Below are 17,966 nucleotides of genomic sequence, written 5' to 3'. Positions count from 1 at the left end.
TACTAAAAATACAAAAATTAGCTGGGTGTGGTGGCACACGCCTGTAGTCCCAGCTACTCAGGAGGCTGAGGCAGGAGAATCGCTTGAATCTGGGAGGCGGAGGTTGCAGTGAGCTGAGATCGCATCATTGCACTCCAGCCTGGGCAACAGAGCAAGATTCCGTCTCCAAAAAAAAAAACAAAAAAACAAAACCTGTCACTAACAACTATTGTAAAAGATGGCCTGAATAACAGTGACAGTTAAAATATGGGTCCCCAAATCCCCTAAGCAAAAACCTTATTAAAACCTTTCTTTCAAAAGTAAAGAAATAAAAAATATTTCTGATATTTAAAAACAACTTAAGTCCAATACAAAAAATTTTGTACATTGTGCCTGGTACCTCTTTCAGTTCCATTTTATTGGACAAATATTTATTGATCATCTTTTACGTGTCTGGCAATTAAAATATTACCATTTCATCATTATCAGTATTATATTTTTTGGTTTTTTAGTTGTAAATTTCCTCTACAACAAATTATTATTATTATTATGTATTCATTGCTTAAGCAACTTACAATAGTTAATACTCTAACCAACAACACACCAGTAAATGCTATGTCGACTTCTCATTTCTAACAAAGGAAAAAAGTTTCTTCTGGATATTGGCAAATCAACAGAGGGTCAATATGTCTGCACCCTTAATCCTATCAGGGATCCAAGAAAAAAATTAAAACATCACTTTAAATGCGATACTGGCATTAAATCAGCTATCACCAGAAAAATACGTTCTTGACAAGCCTTCCTGATAATTCTGTCTGCCAAAGGCAAGGAAAGCAGAGAAAGGAAAATGCTACTTTGGATCTACTCACGGCCTATATGAAAAAATTTGTTGAAAAAGTACAAGCACTACAATTTTGGAAGAATAAAATGATGTCCAATATTTTGTGATAGCCAAGGAGGAGAAAACTGGATATAATCTGCCATGATTACTTTTTTATGTGCTAATTGCTTTTTATTACAAAATAGCTATTCTTTGTTTAGAAAAGTAGAAAACTGAGAAACTTACAAAGGAGAAAATAGTAATCCAGAGACAACAATGTTAACATTTTGATGTGTATCTTTCTGGCTTTTAAATACATGTATTGTGTTTCTCTTATTATATAATTTATATTATACTTTACATAAAATGTTATACTCTGCTTTCTCCCATTCACCATAGATCATAAACATTTTTACATTTTATTACATGGTCTACTGAGACATTATTTTAGTGTTTATGTGATACTCTATTAAAGGAAAATACTGATAGCTAATTTTCGCTGGCACTATGTGCTAGATACTATATAATAAATGCATGGTTGGATTATCTCATTTAATGCTCATGACAATCTCCATACTAAGTACTATTAGGATCCCCATTTATATGGAGATTTAGGGGAAATAACTTGGCCAAGGCTCTAAAGGTTAGAATTAAAATATTCAGATTTGAATCCAGATAATTTAAAACTAGAGTCTGTGTTCGCAACTATTACATTATAGTATTTCTGTTTTGTAGGAATTTGCAAAATTTACTTCACCAATTCCCTATTGTTGAACTTCTAAGGTGTTTCCATTTATAAGCCATTACAAATAATTCTGTCATTAGAATTAGGACAACATAATTCTACTTAACACAATATAACACAATATAGTGTTATAACACTTAACACAATATAATATTAATAGTAGTTAATAATTCTACTTAACACAATATAATTCAACAATTTTGGCCATACACTTTTGTGAATATCCATTGTCACTACCTTAACATAAAGTTATAGAAGTGAAATTGCTAGTTGAAAAGGTATACATAATTCTGAGACATTCAATTTGATTAAAAATACATTAGCCAACTTGATAGAAAAAATTTTTTAGATTTGTGTTAAAATAATCATCATTGTATTAATGATATATTAACAAAATATTTATTGCCTACTCAGATTTATTTTTGAAATCTCTGATATACTTTTATCCAATATATTTTGTTTTTTCATTTCTCTTATTTTTTGGGACAGGGTTTCACTCTGTTGCCCGGAGGAGTGCAGTGGCGCAATCACAGCTCACTGAAGCCTTTACCTGCAAGGGCTCAGGTGATCCTCCCACCTCATGCTCCTGAGGAGCTGGGACCACGGGCATGAACCACCATGCCTGACTGACTTTCGTATTTTTTATAGAGACAGAGTCTTACCATGTTGCTCAGGGTGGTCTTGAACTCCTGGGCTCCAGTGATCTGCCTGTCTTGGCCTCCCAAAGTGCTGGGGTTGCAGGTGTGAGCCACCGCACGTAGCCAAGAATTCTTTATATACTCATAGTTGTCACAATTTATCATGAATTTTGCAAATTTTTCTTCTAAAATTTGCCCTTAAATTCTATTTATGGTGTCTTTTCACATAAGGATTTTAAATTTTTTGGTAATATATCAACCTTTACTTTTTGTTATTTGCTGTTACATTTAGGAAGACTTGGTGGCTTTGTGTTCTCTGAGTTTGCACAAATATTTAAACCTAATTTTGAGCAGTTCTTAATGAGTTTCTTAGGTAAATTGAATTGATTTTTAAAGCCATGTGAATAGCTTAAAAATGAATTCAATTCACTAAAGAAACTCACATAAATATGAGACCTCATCTGATTTGTACGTCACATATCTAAGTATACGATCTGCAAATCAGACCATACTCAGCATTCTGGGGTAGATAAGAATTGCTTTATATGTTATGATCTTATTGCATATTTGACTTTTTCCTAGTGGATTGTGAAACATAATTAGGGTAGTATTGTTTAGATACAGGTCATTTAAACATCTTTCATTTGTTTTTGAGAAAAAATATGATACATCCCCAAAAGGATTTCCTGTAAAGCAGCCCTAACCGTCTGCAGTTTACAGTGGTTATCTCAATGAGTGACAGATCATTTTCTCTTGAAAAATATTTTGCTTTATCTACTGGGATTGCCTTGAGAAGAAGTAAATAATTCCTATTATTCACAAATATTACGGTGTTTCTATTGGCATGATCTTTTCATTCTTTCAGCTACCATTCTATATTTTCATATATGATATATTTAGCATTGTTATAAGCCACAAAGCACCTACTTCCCTGCAGTGGTTTGCTGATATTACAGCCCAGCATTGCGCTTATTCTGCGACATCCCCTCTCTGTATCTTTCTTGTTTCCCTATCAACCTGGATGTGTCTTGTTGGAACTTTCTTCCAGTTTCCAGAGCTGACTTCATTTCCAGACTAAGAGCTGTTAATTTCCAGGTTAAATTCCTTGATTTCCAGAGTAAGTTCCTTCAAATGAATTGAAAGAGGACTCTTCTCCATCAGAATTTTACTTGTTGTCATAGATGTCAACAAGTGGGATGGTACCGGTGTCTGTGCTGAACTGGTGAGACCAGGAAAACTGATGCAACAGTAATTGGAAGATCATGCTTTCTGAAATTTAATTTTTTAATAAATCTGAAATTTGTTTTGGTGTTTGATGTGAAGTAAGGGTCTAACTTTATATTAATTTGCTTAAAAAGTAATGATTTACTTTCTCAGTGATTTCAAGTGCTACTTCTTCTTCTTCTTTTTTTTTTTTTTTCCCCAAGACAGAGTCTTTCTCTGTTGCCTAGGCTGGAGTGCAGTGGCAAGATCTTGGCTAACTGCAACCTCCACCTCCCGGGTTCAGACAATTCTTCTGCCTCAGCCTCCCAAGTAGGATTACAGGTGCATGCCACCATGCCTGGCTAATTTCTGTATTTTTAGTAGAGACAGGGTTTCACCATGTTGGTCAGAATGGTCTCGAACTCCTGACCTCATGATCCACCCAACTCAGCCTCCCAAAATGCTGGGATTACAAGTGCTACTTCTTTCATACATTAAATTTATATATGTGTATGGGTATATATATGTATACATATGTGTGTACACATTCTGTAGATTTTACATATCTTTTTAGTCTCTCATTCTATTTATCAGTTTCTTTAGTCTTGTGCCACTCCCATGTTGTTTTTATTAATATTGTTTTGAAGTTTATTTTAATATTAGTAGTGATTCAAATCATCTTCTGCACAAGTAATCAATTTATTGTCCCTCAACTTCAAATTTACCCTTCACTGAATGCTCTCGGAAAATTGAGCTGAGTCCTTTAAACATTTTTCTTTACCAGCTGGGTATGATGTTAATCTTTGTCCATAAAAGACAATAAAGAGTAATTGCAAGAGGAAGGTGCGTTCTTTCCTGGTTCTGGTGTGCCAGCATGGCTTTCTCTGCATGGCTTCTCCAGCCTGCCTCTTGCAGTGCACAGTGGTCAGCAGCACCCAAAGGCCAGCACTTTCCCCCAGCACTATGGAATGCACATTTCAAGCAAGTCCACTCTTGCAGTACTACAGTGATTTCTCTGTCATTCAGTTAGCCACAATCGTGCCATCCACAAGGTCTGAATCTGGGGTAAATTGGGGAGTAGAGGGAGCTCTTTCTTCTAGCAGCTTTAGAATCCATGGCTGCTTATTATATGTGCTTGCTTTTCGTTGTTGTTGAGATGAAGTCTCACTCTGTCACCCAGGCTGGAGTGCAGCAACGCAATCTCAGTTCACTGCAACCCCTCCCTCCTGGGTTCAAGCGATTCTCCTGCCTCAGCCTCCCGAGTAGCTGGGATTACAGGCATGCGCCACCACGCCCGGGTAATTTTTTGTGTATTTTAGTAAAGACAGGGTTTCACCATGTTGGCCAAGCTGGTCTCAAACTCCTGACCTCAGGTGATCCACCCACCTCAGCCTCCCAAAATGCTGAGATTACAAGTGTAAGCCACAGCGCCTATCCTATGTATACTATTCTTATATTATCTAGCTTGCTTTACTTCTTACTAGCTAACCCCTCATTACTCCAATCCCCCTTTATGGTTAATAATTCTTTTTGTTGTTGTTGTAACTTTTGTGAGACAGGCTCTCACTCTCGCCAAGGCTGGAGTGCAGTGGCATGATCACAGTTCACTGCAGCCTCAGCCTCCTGAGCTCAAGTGATCCTCCCACCTCAACCTTCTGAGTAGCTGCGACCATAGGCACATGCCACCACACCCAGATAATTAAAAAAAAATTTTTTTTTGTAGAGATGAGGTCTCACTATGTTGCCCAGGTTGGTCTGGAACTCCTGGCCTCAAGCAGTCCTTCCACCTCAACCTCCTAAAGTGCTGACCGAGATTACAGGCAGTAACCACTGTGCCTGGACTAATAATTCTTAGTATTAAACTTTTGTTGCTTAAATTATTGTTTTGTTTCTGTGTCCTGATTGAACCCTGAATCTTTTCAAAATTTTATAAAATCTTTTATTTTCCAGAGGAATTTTATAATTAATATGTAAGTGGAAACCATCATTCTCAGCAAACTAACACAGGAACAGAAAACCAAACACCGCATGTTCCCACTCATAAGTGGGAGTTGAACAATGAGAACACATGGACATAGGGAGGGGAACATCATGCACCGGGGCCTGTCGGTGGGTAGGGAGCAAGGGAAGGGAGAGGATTAGGAGAAATACCTAATGCATGAGGGGCTTAAAACCTAGATGACGGATTGATGGGTGCAGCAAACCACCATGGCACTTGTATACCTATGTAACAAACCTGCACGTTCTGCACATGTATCCTATGACTTAAAGTATAATTTTAAAAAATCTTTTAGATTTTCATTAGAATCTCATTAATCCTATATATTAATATGTGAAAATTGACATATTTTCAATATTGAACATTTCCTTCTAGACCAGCCTTCTTTTATGTTCTTCAGAAAAAAAAAAATTCACTTTCTTTATTTAGGTCCTATACATTTCTTATTAATCCCAGATATTTTGTTGGCTCTTTTTATGAATGTAATCTTTTCCATTATATTTTCTATTTGGTTCAGAAGCAAAGGTTAATTTGACTGTTCTCCTGCAGTCTGACTGTAAGAGGATTGGTCTTCTGCAGAACTCCACGGAACTTGGATAAAGCCAAGCATTAAAATCAATCCTGGCATAATATTGAGGTGGCGGATCAGGCCACTGGTAATATAAGCTACAAATGCAAGACTTAAACTTGTGTCTCGGTTCTAGTTTCTATGATTGCATAACAAATTAACCCCAACACTTAGTGGCATAAAACAACCATTTATTATGCCCATGAACCAGGAATTTCGGTAGGACATAGCTTCTGTCTGCTCCTTGATGCCTGGGGCTAAGCTGGAAGACTCAAAGGCTGGAAACTGAAATCATCTGAAACCTCATTAACTTTCATGCGTGGCAGTTCACATTTGCAGTTAGCTGAGGGGCCTCAGTTCTTCTCCACATTGGCCTTTACATGTCGTCTCTCCACATGGGCTAGTCTAGGTTTCCTCACAGCCTGATGGCTGGTTTCCCCAATGCAAGCCTCCCAAAAAGGAAGAGCCAGATGGAAGCTGTGTTCTATTTATGAACTAGCCTTGAAAATCACATGGCAGTACTCCGTCTGTATTCTATTGGTTGGAGAAGTCACAAGTACAGCGTAGTTCAAGACTCTACACTTGATGAGGTATGTTAAGTTTCTAGAAGAACATATGGAATCAGAAATGTTCCTGTTAACAATTTCTTGGAAATAGATTCTGTCATAGTCCCCAAAAATATCAACGGAAGGACTGATGCTCCTCAACCCATGAATACTGAGGTGATAGCAAAGGGATAAAGAATAGTCTTTCTGTCATAATCTTGATCATGCTTGGTGAGCAACTGGTCTTTCCCTAGGGCCATGATACCACTCCTAGCGTTGACTCCTGGCCAAGCTAAATCTCTATGTGCTTTTTCAGAATGTAATAGTGCAATATAAAACTCAGCTGTCATGCTACCGCTTCAGTCTCTATGAGTCTCCTCAATATATGCTGTCCCAGAAGTCTGTTTGTATGTGATCTGGCAATTTGCATTTGTTGCTCAAAGTCGGACTTCTCTGCCATATAAAAATCTAATTTGTATTTATTTATAGTCACATTTCTTGAACATTTTATTGCTTGTAAAATGTTTTCAGATGACTCTTTTGAGTTTTCTAGGTAACAGATGATCCAAATGATGACAGTTTTGCTTTCTTACTTTTTATTGTCTTGTATTGGCCAAAGCAAAATTCACAGGAAAAATTGTAAATAAGAGTGCTGATAGAGGAAGTGTTTGTCTTCTCATTACTGCAAATGACAAAGCTCTGTGTTTAGCCATTAAAGCATAATATTGGTAGTTGGTTTGCGATACACTTTTATTACAATTTTAAAGAAGCACTTTCCTAGTCCTTACTTGCTAAGAGTCTTTTTTTTAGAAAGAAAACAGATCAAACCTTTTAGCATCTGCGGAGATTATTTTTCTTCTTTAAGCTTTTGGTGTAAATGTTTTATGTTAGTAGATTTTCTAACATAAAGTCATACATGGAATAAGCTCTATTTGGTCTTGGTGCATTTTCTGGTATTAAATTCAATCAGCCACATTAATCTTTTGCATATAGATCTTGCAGCATCCCATATTTATTATATGAAGTGTTCTCATTGTCATTACAGCCGCATTCCCTTATCTGCGGGGGGCTATGTCCCAAAACCCCTAGCGATGCCTAAAACTGCAGACAGTACCAAACCATATATAGCTACACCTTATATATACTGAACATATATATACCATGTTTTTTTTTTTTGTATGCATGCCTAGGATAAAGTTTAATTTATAAACTAGGCACAATAAGAGATTAACAACAATAACTAATAATAAAACAGAACCATTATAGCAATATGTTAGCATCACTACTCTTGTACTTTGGAGCCAGTATTAAGTAAAATAAAGGTTACTTGAACACAACACTGCAATACTGAAACAGTCAATCTGATAACTGAGAGGGCTACTAAGTAACTAATGGGCAGGTAGCACCTACAGTGTGGATGTTCCAGACAAAGGATGATTCACATCCTGGACAGGACTTAGTGAGATGGTCCAGGATTTCATCACACTGCTCAAAATGGTGCACAATTTGTAACATTCATTGTTTATTTCTGAGATTTTTCATTTAATATTTTCAGACTTAGGTTGACTGTGGGTAGCTGAAACCATGTACAACTATGGATAAGGTGGGGTGGGGGACTACTCTATTTTCCAAATAGTTAGTAATAACATTGTTTTCTTTGCTCCAAAGTTATTTTGGAGAAGTTTTAAGAAATTACTGCTATTTCCAAGTGGTTGACATTTGTTTGAAATATTGTTACTACAACTTAAATATTAAGAAAATGTATTTGTTTGTAGAAAATATGTATGTTATTTTGGAACGTGTTCATCAGATGAAGCAGGTTAACACATTAATCCCCAAATCTCAGTGGTTTTCACACAACAAATGTTTATTCGTAGTTACACTACATGTTGAATGGCAGGTTGGTAGGAAGCTCTACTCTAGGACTCAGATTGAGGGAATGTCCAAAATCGCTTGATGCTGCTATCTGAACTTGTGATTTTAGCCTTCCCTTTAACAGCAGAGGGAGTGAATGGAGAACTTACTCTTTTTTTGAAACTCTTTGACCCAAAAGCAACAATGTCACTTCCATTCATAGCCTATTCATTAGAGCTAGTCATGTGGCCCTGCCTGACTACAAGGATATGTGGTCAAGCAAATGAAAATTCAGAGGACAGTAAATACTGCCAAAATGCTCGTGAATCTAAACGGAAGATGGTTGAGGGGTATAATGCTGAGATTTACAACGAAGTTAGAGTAAATGTTAGAATGAGCATTTGCACAAATGTTTTACTGTAAAGGAGGAAGACAAGTGGGAGGCATCTAAAAAAGACCAATGTGACTATGGAGAAATTCCTCTAATTAGCTAAAATGTGAAAAGCACATTTTTAAAATATGAGAGAAAAGATGGAATACAGGGACTGGAATTACTCTATCCCTTTAAAAAAAACCCAACGAATGGGCAAAATCAATGAAAAAGCTGTTTTTGAGAAATTGGACATTAGGCAGTTAATGACAGTAATTCAAGAGAGATAGGTAAAACATGAGCCAAGCCATATAATTGCTCCAGATTATTGCCTTGAGAAAGTTTCCAGTCTCCAGCGCAGGGAAGGGGAAAGCAGGTCAACTCTGAACTGAGGAAACAGATTGCAGGATCTGGGAGACAGAAGATGCCTGGAGTTCATAAGACAGAATACCAGACGAGACAGATCTGCACAGAGATTGAACTCTAGAGGTCTGCAGAGGATCCCCCTCTAGCATGCAGCAGAGTACTGATCAGCACATATTTGTGATGACATTATTGGAGGCTGAGGAAAGAACCATTCAAAAGGATTAGAGGTAATACTGCCCAGTGCTAACATTGGGCTGGGAATAGTGCCTATTCCCATCAGCCACAATGGAAAACTTTACAATTCACAGGGTGTTAGTAGAATACTCAGGAAGGTTTGCTTCTGTAATGAGAAATAATCAGCCCTGGGTTAAAAGATATTGGTGCTGTCTAACAAATCTTAAAAACCAGACCCGAGGGATCAAACTCTTTACAAGTAACTTAGCTGCTTCCCAGAATCAAGCTCAAGAAATAGTTATAAGTATACAAAAATATCCAGCTCCAAAACAAGAGAAAATTCTTAATATCTGGCAGTCTATAAATAATTACTAGGCATGGGCCAGGTCTGATGGCTCACACCTGTAATCCCAGCACTTTGGCAGGCCGAGGTGAGTGGATCACAAGGTCAGGAGATTGAGACCATCCTGGCTAACATGGTGAAACCTCGTCTCTACTAAAAATACAAAAAATAAGGTGGGCATGGTGGCATGCGCCTATAGTCCCAGCTACTTAGGAGGCTGAGGCAAGAGAATTGCTTGAACCCAGGAGGCGGAGCTTGTGGCGAGCCGAGATCGCACCAGTGCACTCTAGCCTGGGCAACAGAGTGAGGCTCTGTCTCAAAAATAAATAAATGAATAAATACATAAATAAATAATAAAAAAAATTACTAGGCATGAAAAAGCAGGAAAATCTAACCCATAGTGAGGAGGAAAATTAATAACTGTAACTGAACCAGCATTGACACAGATGTTAGAATTAGCAGACGAGGACGTTAAAAGTTAATGCAACAGTATCCCTTGTGTTCAAGACATTAAGTAGACACAGGCAAGGTATAAAAAAGACCCAGATCAAGTTTCTAGAGATAAAAATGCAATGTCTGAAATAAAAAATGTCCTGGATGGGATTAATTAATGGTAGATCAGACACTGCAAAGGAAAAGTTTAATGAATTTTAAAACATAAAACAATGGAAACTATTCGAAGTGAAAACACAGAAAGAAGTTTAAAAGTGAACATAGCATCATTGTATTGTGGGACAACTTTAAGCAACTTAATATATGTATCACTAGTGTCCAAAGTTAAGGAGATGGAGGAAAGAAGAAATATTTGAAAAAAATTGTAGGAAACTTTCCAAATTTCATGAAAACTGTAAACCCATAAATCCAAAAGCAAAGTAAACCACAAACACAAGAGCCATAATGATAACTACACCCTGGCACATTATAATAATTATTATTTTTAAATAATTATCTGGACTGGGTGTGGTGGCTCATGCTTGTAATCCCAGCACTTTGGGAGGCCTAAGCAGGTAGATCACCTAAGGTCAGGAGTTCAAGACCAGCCTGATCAACATGAAGAAACCCCATCTCTACTAAAAATACAAAATTAGCTGAGTGTGGTGGCACATGCCTGTAATCCCAGCTACTTGGGAGGCTGAGGCAGGAGAATCGCTTGAACCCGGGAGGCAGAGGTTGTGGTGAGCCAAGATTGCGCGCCATTGCATTCTAGCCTGGGCAACAAAAGCGAAACTACGTCTCAAAAATAATAATAATGATAATAATAATCTGATTTTTATTTTTATTTTATTTTGTTTTAAGTTTGGGGGTACATGCGCAGGATGTGCAGGTTTGTTACACAGGAAAATGTGGCACATTATAATTAATTTTCTCAAAACCAGTGGTAAAAAGAAAAGTTTAAAACAACCTGAAAGAGACATATTATGTACAGAGGAAAACAGATAAGGATGACAGCAGATTTCTTGTTAGAGACAGCATATGTGAGAGGACAGAGGATAAAAATCTTTAAAGTAGAAAGAAAACCTTTCAATCTAGACTCCTCTATTCAGCAAACATACCTGTCAATAATGAAGATAAGATTAAAAGCTTTTCAGATGCACAAAAGCTAGAATAATTAATCTGCATCAGTCCCTATCTACAAGAAATGTTAAAGAAAGTACTTCAGGCCAGAAGGTAAATAATTCTGTGCAGAAACACGGATTTACACAATGCAATGAAGAGTGCTGAAAATTATTAATTATCCTCATGGACAAAAATTGCTGGAAAAGTTCTTTATATCACATTTAGACAAGATAAAAGTCTAGCCAAAGTAAAGATGTCAATCTTTTCTGGCATAATACTCCAAGAGCAGAAATCTTTTCCCATAAGCAACTCCCATAAATATCTGTGGACCTTCCTTTAAGTCACAGTGGCCAGCACTGCAGGACCATTATATTTGGTTTAAATTTAAGATTTACTCCAGATGCAAGTGGGAAGGAATTGACAACTGAACTAAATTGGAACTCAAGAAGAAAAAGAGGAAAATGGCTATTAGGCAGGCAAACAGCATTGTCCGCTATTGAGGCCATGACTTCTATATAGCTGTCTGTATCTATCTTCAGTGTCCAGTCCTGGGTCATGAGGGTCTAAATAACTAAATTACTTATATGTATATAAAAATTTCTGTGAAAATTGGATCATAGCATAAACACAGGTTTGAAATCTGTGTTTTTAATATGTTGTAAATATTTCCTCCATCACTAAATATGTTCCAACAACAGTTTAGATTTAATAGGTTTACAGCATTCTATTGAATAGATGTATCATAATTCATTTAACATAACTTATAGTCTTGATGTTGGACACTTAAATTGCTATGAATTATTGACAGCTGAACGATAAATATCCTTCTAGACATAGCTGTGTGCACATCACTAATTGTTTCCTTAAGATAAATTATTTAAAGAAGAAAAACAGGATCAAAGGTGTAGATCAAGTATTTCCCTATAGCAAGGTTATACAGGATTACTTTCCCACCACCAGATTGAGATAATATCACCCTTACCTATACTAGCTATTGAATTTTTCTAATTTGATAGGCAAAATGTGCCTTTTCATTGCCTCAATTTTTTACTACATTGACTACCAATGAGGTGAACTATGTGTTCCTATGTTTTAACGACATTTGTATTTCTCCTTTTGTGGGTTGCTTATTCAGTATTATTTGCCTCCTAAATAAAATGGCATTGTAATGCAAACAAAATATGAAAGGCAGAACACATTATTTAAGACACATTAAAGAACAGCATAGAGCCGGGCACAGTGGCTCATGCCTGAAATCCCAGCACTTTGGGAGGCCGAGGCAGGCAGATCATGAGGTCAAGAGATCAAGACCATCCTGGCTAACATGGTGAAACCCCATCTCTACTAAAAATACAAAAAATTAGCCGGATTTGGTGGCGGGCACCTGTAGTCCCAGCTATTCAGGAGGCTGAGGCAGGAGAATGACATGAACCCGGGAGGCGGAGCTTGCAGTGAGCTGACATTGCGCCACTGCACTCCAGCCTGGGGACAAAGGGAGACTCCATCTCAAAAAAAAAAAAAAAAAAAAACAGCATAGACCAAATTACATTACCAGAAAGGCAAATGGCCAGAAATAATGGAGGCTTATAAAAAATAATACAGGGCACTCATTAAAGCTAGCTTAAGGAGAAGAATAAGAATAGATTGATTTTACTTTATATTCTCTGTGATGGATATTGACAACCAGACTGGAAATATAGATTAGACATTGATCGGAAAGAACTGAAATCCCACCTAGATTAAGAGTTATCAGAGAGAGCTTACTTTCAAGTAAGTTTAACCCTGTGGTACTCGTGGAATTAATTCTCAAAGTACTAGTACTATGGATTAGATGGCTGATCTTTAAGGAATCTTGCAAAATATGAGAGTTCCTAAATATCTGGAAACTGGTAACTCTTACCTTGAGTTTTATAAAACAAAAAAAAGTAGAATTTGCATGATTTAAGACACCAGTGCTAAAAGAGATATGTAGAGTCTCATCTGATTAGATAAGTGACCCCCAATATTGGAGTCTGCTGGAGTACTACAGGCATCAGCTCTCAGTTTATCCTGTTCATAATATAGTTTGCAACGAACACAATAAAATTTAATGAGAACATATGTGCTCACATGAAAATAAGTCATATGAAAATCATATGAAAATAATGGAAATAAATTGTCCAAATTACATAAACTGCTTATTTACAGGACTAGGGATAGAAGGGTAAAGTGTAGAATGCTTCGAAAAATGTACGTTAGGTGTAATATGGCATAGATTATTTAAATAGCAGGAAAAGTGATTTTAAAAATATATTTTAGAGCTATAAATAAACAACTCCACTTTAGAGTGGGTAAAAAACTACCAAGATTATCTCGTCAAAGCCTTCATTTTACAGTTGTCAAAACAGATGTCAAGAGAGGTAAAGTGCCTTTCCCACCCTCCCAGTAAGTTAGCTGCATGATTTAATTCTTTATCATCTATCATGTTGGTATTCCCTCTCTCTCGATTACTGTCTTTCAGAATCCACTCTTCTGGGAAAGGATAAAGTTTCCTCTGCTGAATGCAATTGATCTTTTCCGAGGAAAAATACAGTCACTGTCTTGGACTGAAACAGGAATTTTCAACCAGATTGAGGATTTCTGGGGAAAGAAAACTAAATCAATGATTGACCCAGTCTGTCAGACTACTGGTGTCATTTGATCCCTGCCCTGTGAGCTCTATTCCCTCCTCCTGCAGAAAAGGCATTCTCCTATCCAGACGGATCCCCATATGCCTGTTTGGTCTCTCTGACCTCACCTGCAATAAGCCTTCCACCACTCACTGTGCTCCAAAGATACTGGCATTCGTTCTTTTCCTCCAACAAAGCCGTCCTGGTAAGCCTTTCTCTATACATGCTGTTCCTTTGCCTGAAAGCTCTGCCACCAAGTCTTTGGATGACAGGCTAGAGGTTTCAGCTTAGCTGTCACCTCTCCAAAGAAGTGTTCCTTGATGATTCATCCTAAAGTACCTGCCCATCTTCCAGACAACTCTCCATTCCATTATTGTTTTACTTTTTTCATAGAATTTTTCATCATTTGAGATAGTATTTTTCTTTTAATTCATTTATGTATTTATTGCTTGTCCCTCTACACATTCTAAAATAAAAACATCAGAAGAACAAGGTCCTTTGATTGTGTTTACTGCTGGATCTGCAGTGCCTAGAAGAGTAGCTGGCTCATGGGAAGAGCTCAATAAATATTTGTTAAATAAATGAATGAATGAAGTTGCTACTTAGACTGTCTGTCCTTTTTAAGTTGGCATTGTAATAGTTGGCTTTATTTGAGCCCCGTATTATGTGCATACGTATAAGAAGCAAGCAGAGTAAAGGGACTCCTTTTGCTAAACTAGTTACTATTTAACTAGTATATACCTTTGTACCTGAAATAGAAGCCAGAATTTCAGAGCTTGAAGAACTTCAAGAATCATGAAGATGACGATGATGATGATGACAGTGATGATAATGATGATGCTAAATAACTGAAAACCAGAGGAGTGAAGTCACTAGTTCAAATTGATACAGATATTTTCAGCTGAAGTTGAGACATAATCCAGGTTTCTGGACTTCCAATACCATGCTTTTTCTATTGAACTAAACTCCCTTTAGAAACTAAGAGACTACATACCAACTAACAATGATGGAAAGGATGACAGATGGTAGAAGAAAGTCAGAAAAAAACAAATGATTAGCAATGTCTGCCACAGGCGCAGAATCAAGAAATGGTGATACACACTAACTCTAGTCTAGAAGAGAGGAAGAATGTCCAGCAGCTTATAATATCATAAATCAGGAAACCCTAATGGAGCAAAGCCATTACAATTATAAAGGGTATGGGATTTTTCTTCAGAGGAGGAGAGCCATAAGCCTCCTATAGCAAAGCTATCCTGTGTGAGAAGCTTTGAGGGTTTTTGTCGTTGCCCATTTATTTAGGTAAATCAAATCAATTTTCAATTCTCATGGAAGATCTCTTCCTAGGAGAAATGTGATGCAAATGTAAAAAGCCATGATTTTTCACAACTGTCACATAAAATTGTGTCTTTTATATGCATGTCAGAGTTATAAAACTATAGCTAAACATGGATATAGGATTGAATTCATTCAACATGACTTGTGTAGAGAGGATGCTATTAGATAAGATAGATACATGTACTCTGTAAGGACTCTATGCTCTAAAATTACTGTTTTCAAGTATCTCAAACTACCTTCAAGAAGTAACATTTTCATAACTCGCATTTTTGGCAGGGTTTTTTTCAAGTTCATAAATGATTAAACATGGAATCTTTTTTATATTATTTTGTAAAGATGGAGACTGCATTTACATTTTTGCCATACTTTCATTAGCTCTAGAGTGGGACGACTGTCTTCAAAATGATAAATTTCAAAGTGTTACTTGCTTACCACAGTATTTTGGACAGAAATTAAGGAGGAGAGGCTATATTATTCAATAGAAGCTTGGAAATAAATAGCTTAGTTCTCTCAAACAGTACATGTATAGGTGGGGGGTAAGCTGGGAATTTGGTCATCATACGGATGTGGAGGGAACCCCTTAATTCACTCTATATTGTCAGTACTGAGAGAAATGTCCAGCTGCATTCAAGGACACCAGTGCACTTTTTTGAGAAGAAAGTGAGAAGCAACATCAACACCACCAGGCATGGAATTTTAGATCCTTATTAGCAATGGCAGCCTGAAATAGTCATTTAACTTCTAAGTATATTGATGATAATGATAACGCTCTGGCTCTCTCAGAAGGTTGTTATGAGTATCAAAGGGGCTAACATCCATGAAAGTGCTTCATAAACTACAAATTACTATATAAATGTATTTTGGTATGAAAGAAAGACCTGGCTGGGTATACTGGGGTAAGGTTAAGAATTCAACTTTCAGGCTGGGTGTGGTGGCTCACGCCTGTAATCCCAGCACTTTGGGAGGCCGAGGCGGGCGGATCACAAAGTCAGGAGATCGAGACCACGGTGAAACCCCGTCTCTACTAAAAATACAAAAAATTAGCCGGGCATGGTGGCGGGCGCCTGTAGTCCCAGCTACTCACGAGGCTGAGGCAGGAGATTGGCCTAAACACGGGAGGCGGAGCTTGCAGTGAGCCGAGATCGCGCCACTGCACTCTATCCTGGGCAACAGAGTGAGACTCCGTTTCAAAACAAAACAAAAAAAACAAAAAAAAAAATTCAACTTTCAGTATAACTGACAGGGAGCCCTGTGTGTTTGTTTAATTCTGCTCTTTCAGAATTATATATATATATATAAGTCTTAGTTTATTTGGGCTGCTATAACAGAAATATCTTGAACTGGGCAATTTATGAATAATAGAAATTTCTTTCTCACAGTTCTGGAGGCTAGGAAGTCCAAGATTAAGTCTCCGGCAGACCTGGTGTCTGGTGACGGCTTGCTCTCTTTTCCAAGATGGCGCCTTCTTGCTGCATCCTCACCGGAAGGAAGCGAGGAATGCGGTATCTTCACATGGCGGAAGGGCAAAAAGGGCAACAGGTACAAGCTTACTCCCTCAAGCCTTTTTATAAGAGCATGAATATCATCCATTAGGGTAGTGCCCTCATGGCCTAATCATCTCGTAAAGGCCCTCCCTCTTAATACTGTTGCACTGGGGATTAAGCTTCAACATGAATTTTGGACATTCAAACCATAGCATATATATCTGTTCTTTGAAAAGTCTAGACTCAAGATACCCCAGTAACAACGAGTATACCTAGGGTCCAAATTTTAGTTTCTAATATCATTTTCCACTAAAGGGAACCAGGGTACTTTGGAGAGCTGGCTGATTTCAGGACGAGGGCAGAGAAAATAAAATGTAAGCCTGGTACACCTTATGTGAGAAGGTAAGTAAGTAATTATGAGCCTTGTCAAAAGGACACAGAGGTATCTTGAAGGGACTTCCACTAGCCAGATTTGGGGAAATTGATCATCAAAATAATAAGAAAATAATTAAAGAAAATTATGTACTATCAGTCATTGAAAAATCATTCATTCATACTGATAATACATACATAAATGGGGAAGAAGGAACACATGCTATAAAGCCTATTATTGAGAAAATTGACAAAATTAGAATATCAACTGCAGATTAAATTATTACATTCATGTTAAGTTTCTGGAATTTGTTAATTGTACTGTGATTATGTAAGAATATATTTTCTGAGGAAGAACACACTGAAGCATTGAGGGTTAAAAGGCATGGTTTATACAACCTACTCTCTATCAGTTCATATGTAAGTGCATATATATATATATATATATATATATGATTCTCCTGCCTCAGCCTCCCAGGTAGCTGGGATTACAGGCATGTGCCACCACACCCAGTTAATTTTGTATTTTTAGTAGAGATGGGGTTTCTGCATTTTGGTCAGGCTGGTCTCGAACTCCCAACCTCAGGTGATCTACCCACCTTGGCCTCCCCAAGGTGCTGGGGTTACATGCGTGAGCCACAGTGCCCGGCCTAGGTAAACCTTTAAAGTATAATATTCATACATAAAAGTACACACACAATAAGTGTATAACTTGACTAATTATCAAAAAGTAAACCACCCATGTGTCACAGCGTCCACATCAAGAAATAGTAGGTAACATCACCGGTTTCCCAGAAACCCCTCTTGTGCACTCATCCAGTCACTGCCCCGACAAGAATAACTACCATCCTCACTTCTAACAGGATAGGTTAGCATTGCCTATTTATGAACTTTATATAAACTACCAACTTCTTTCTCTCCACATTATGTTTGGAAGTTCCACGTTGTGTGACTTGTGGCTCATTT

At 37.4% G+C, this 17,966-nt stretch overlaps 1 long non-coding RNA gene across 9 annotated transcripts in view; it reads right to left on the bottom strand.

Annotated features, from left to right (window-relative positions):
- LOC108529336 (uncharacterized) overlaps window positions 1-16,606 on the bottom strand; it is a 68,334-nt gene extending 51,728 nt beyond the window's left edge. For all 9 annotated transcript variants that reach the window (XR_001885502.1, XR_001885504.1, XR_001885501.1 and 6 more), the window contains exon 1: window positions 16,522-16,606. This is a non-coding gene — a long non-coding RNA (uncharacterized LOC108529336). The remainder of the gene's footprint in view (window positions 1-16,521) is intronic.
- Between the last annotated feature and the right edge of the window lie 1,360 nt (window positions 16,607-17,966).

Source organism: Rhinopithecus bieti, unplaced genomic scaffold (genome assembly GCF_001698545.2).
Source record: "Rhinopithecus bieti isolate Rb0 unplaced genomic scaffold, ASM169854v2 scaffold_5924, whole genome shotgun sequence".
Classification (NCBI taxonomy): domain Eukaryota; kingdom Metazoa; phylum Chordata; class Mammalia; order Primates; family Cercopithecidae; genus Rhinopithecus; species Rhinopithecus bieti.
The sequence above is the reverse complement of the archived record's forward strand: the minus strand, read 5'-3'. Positions and strand labels throughout refer to the sequence as shown.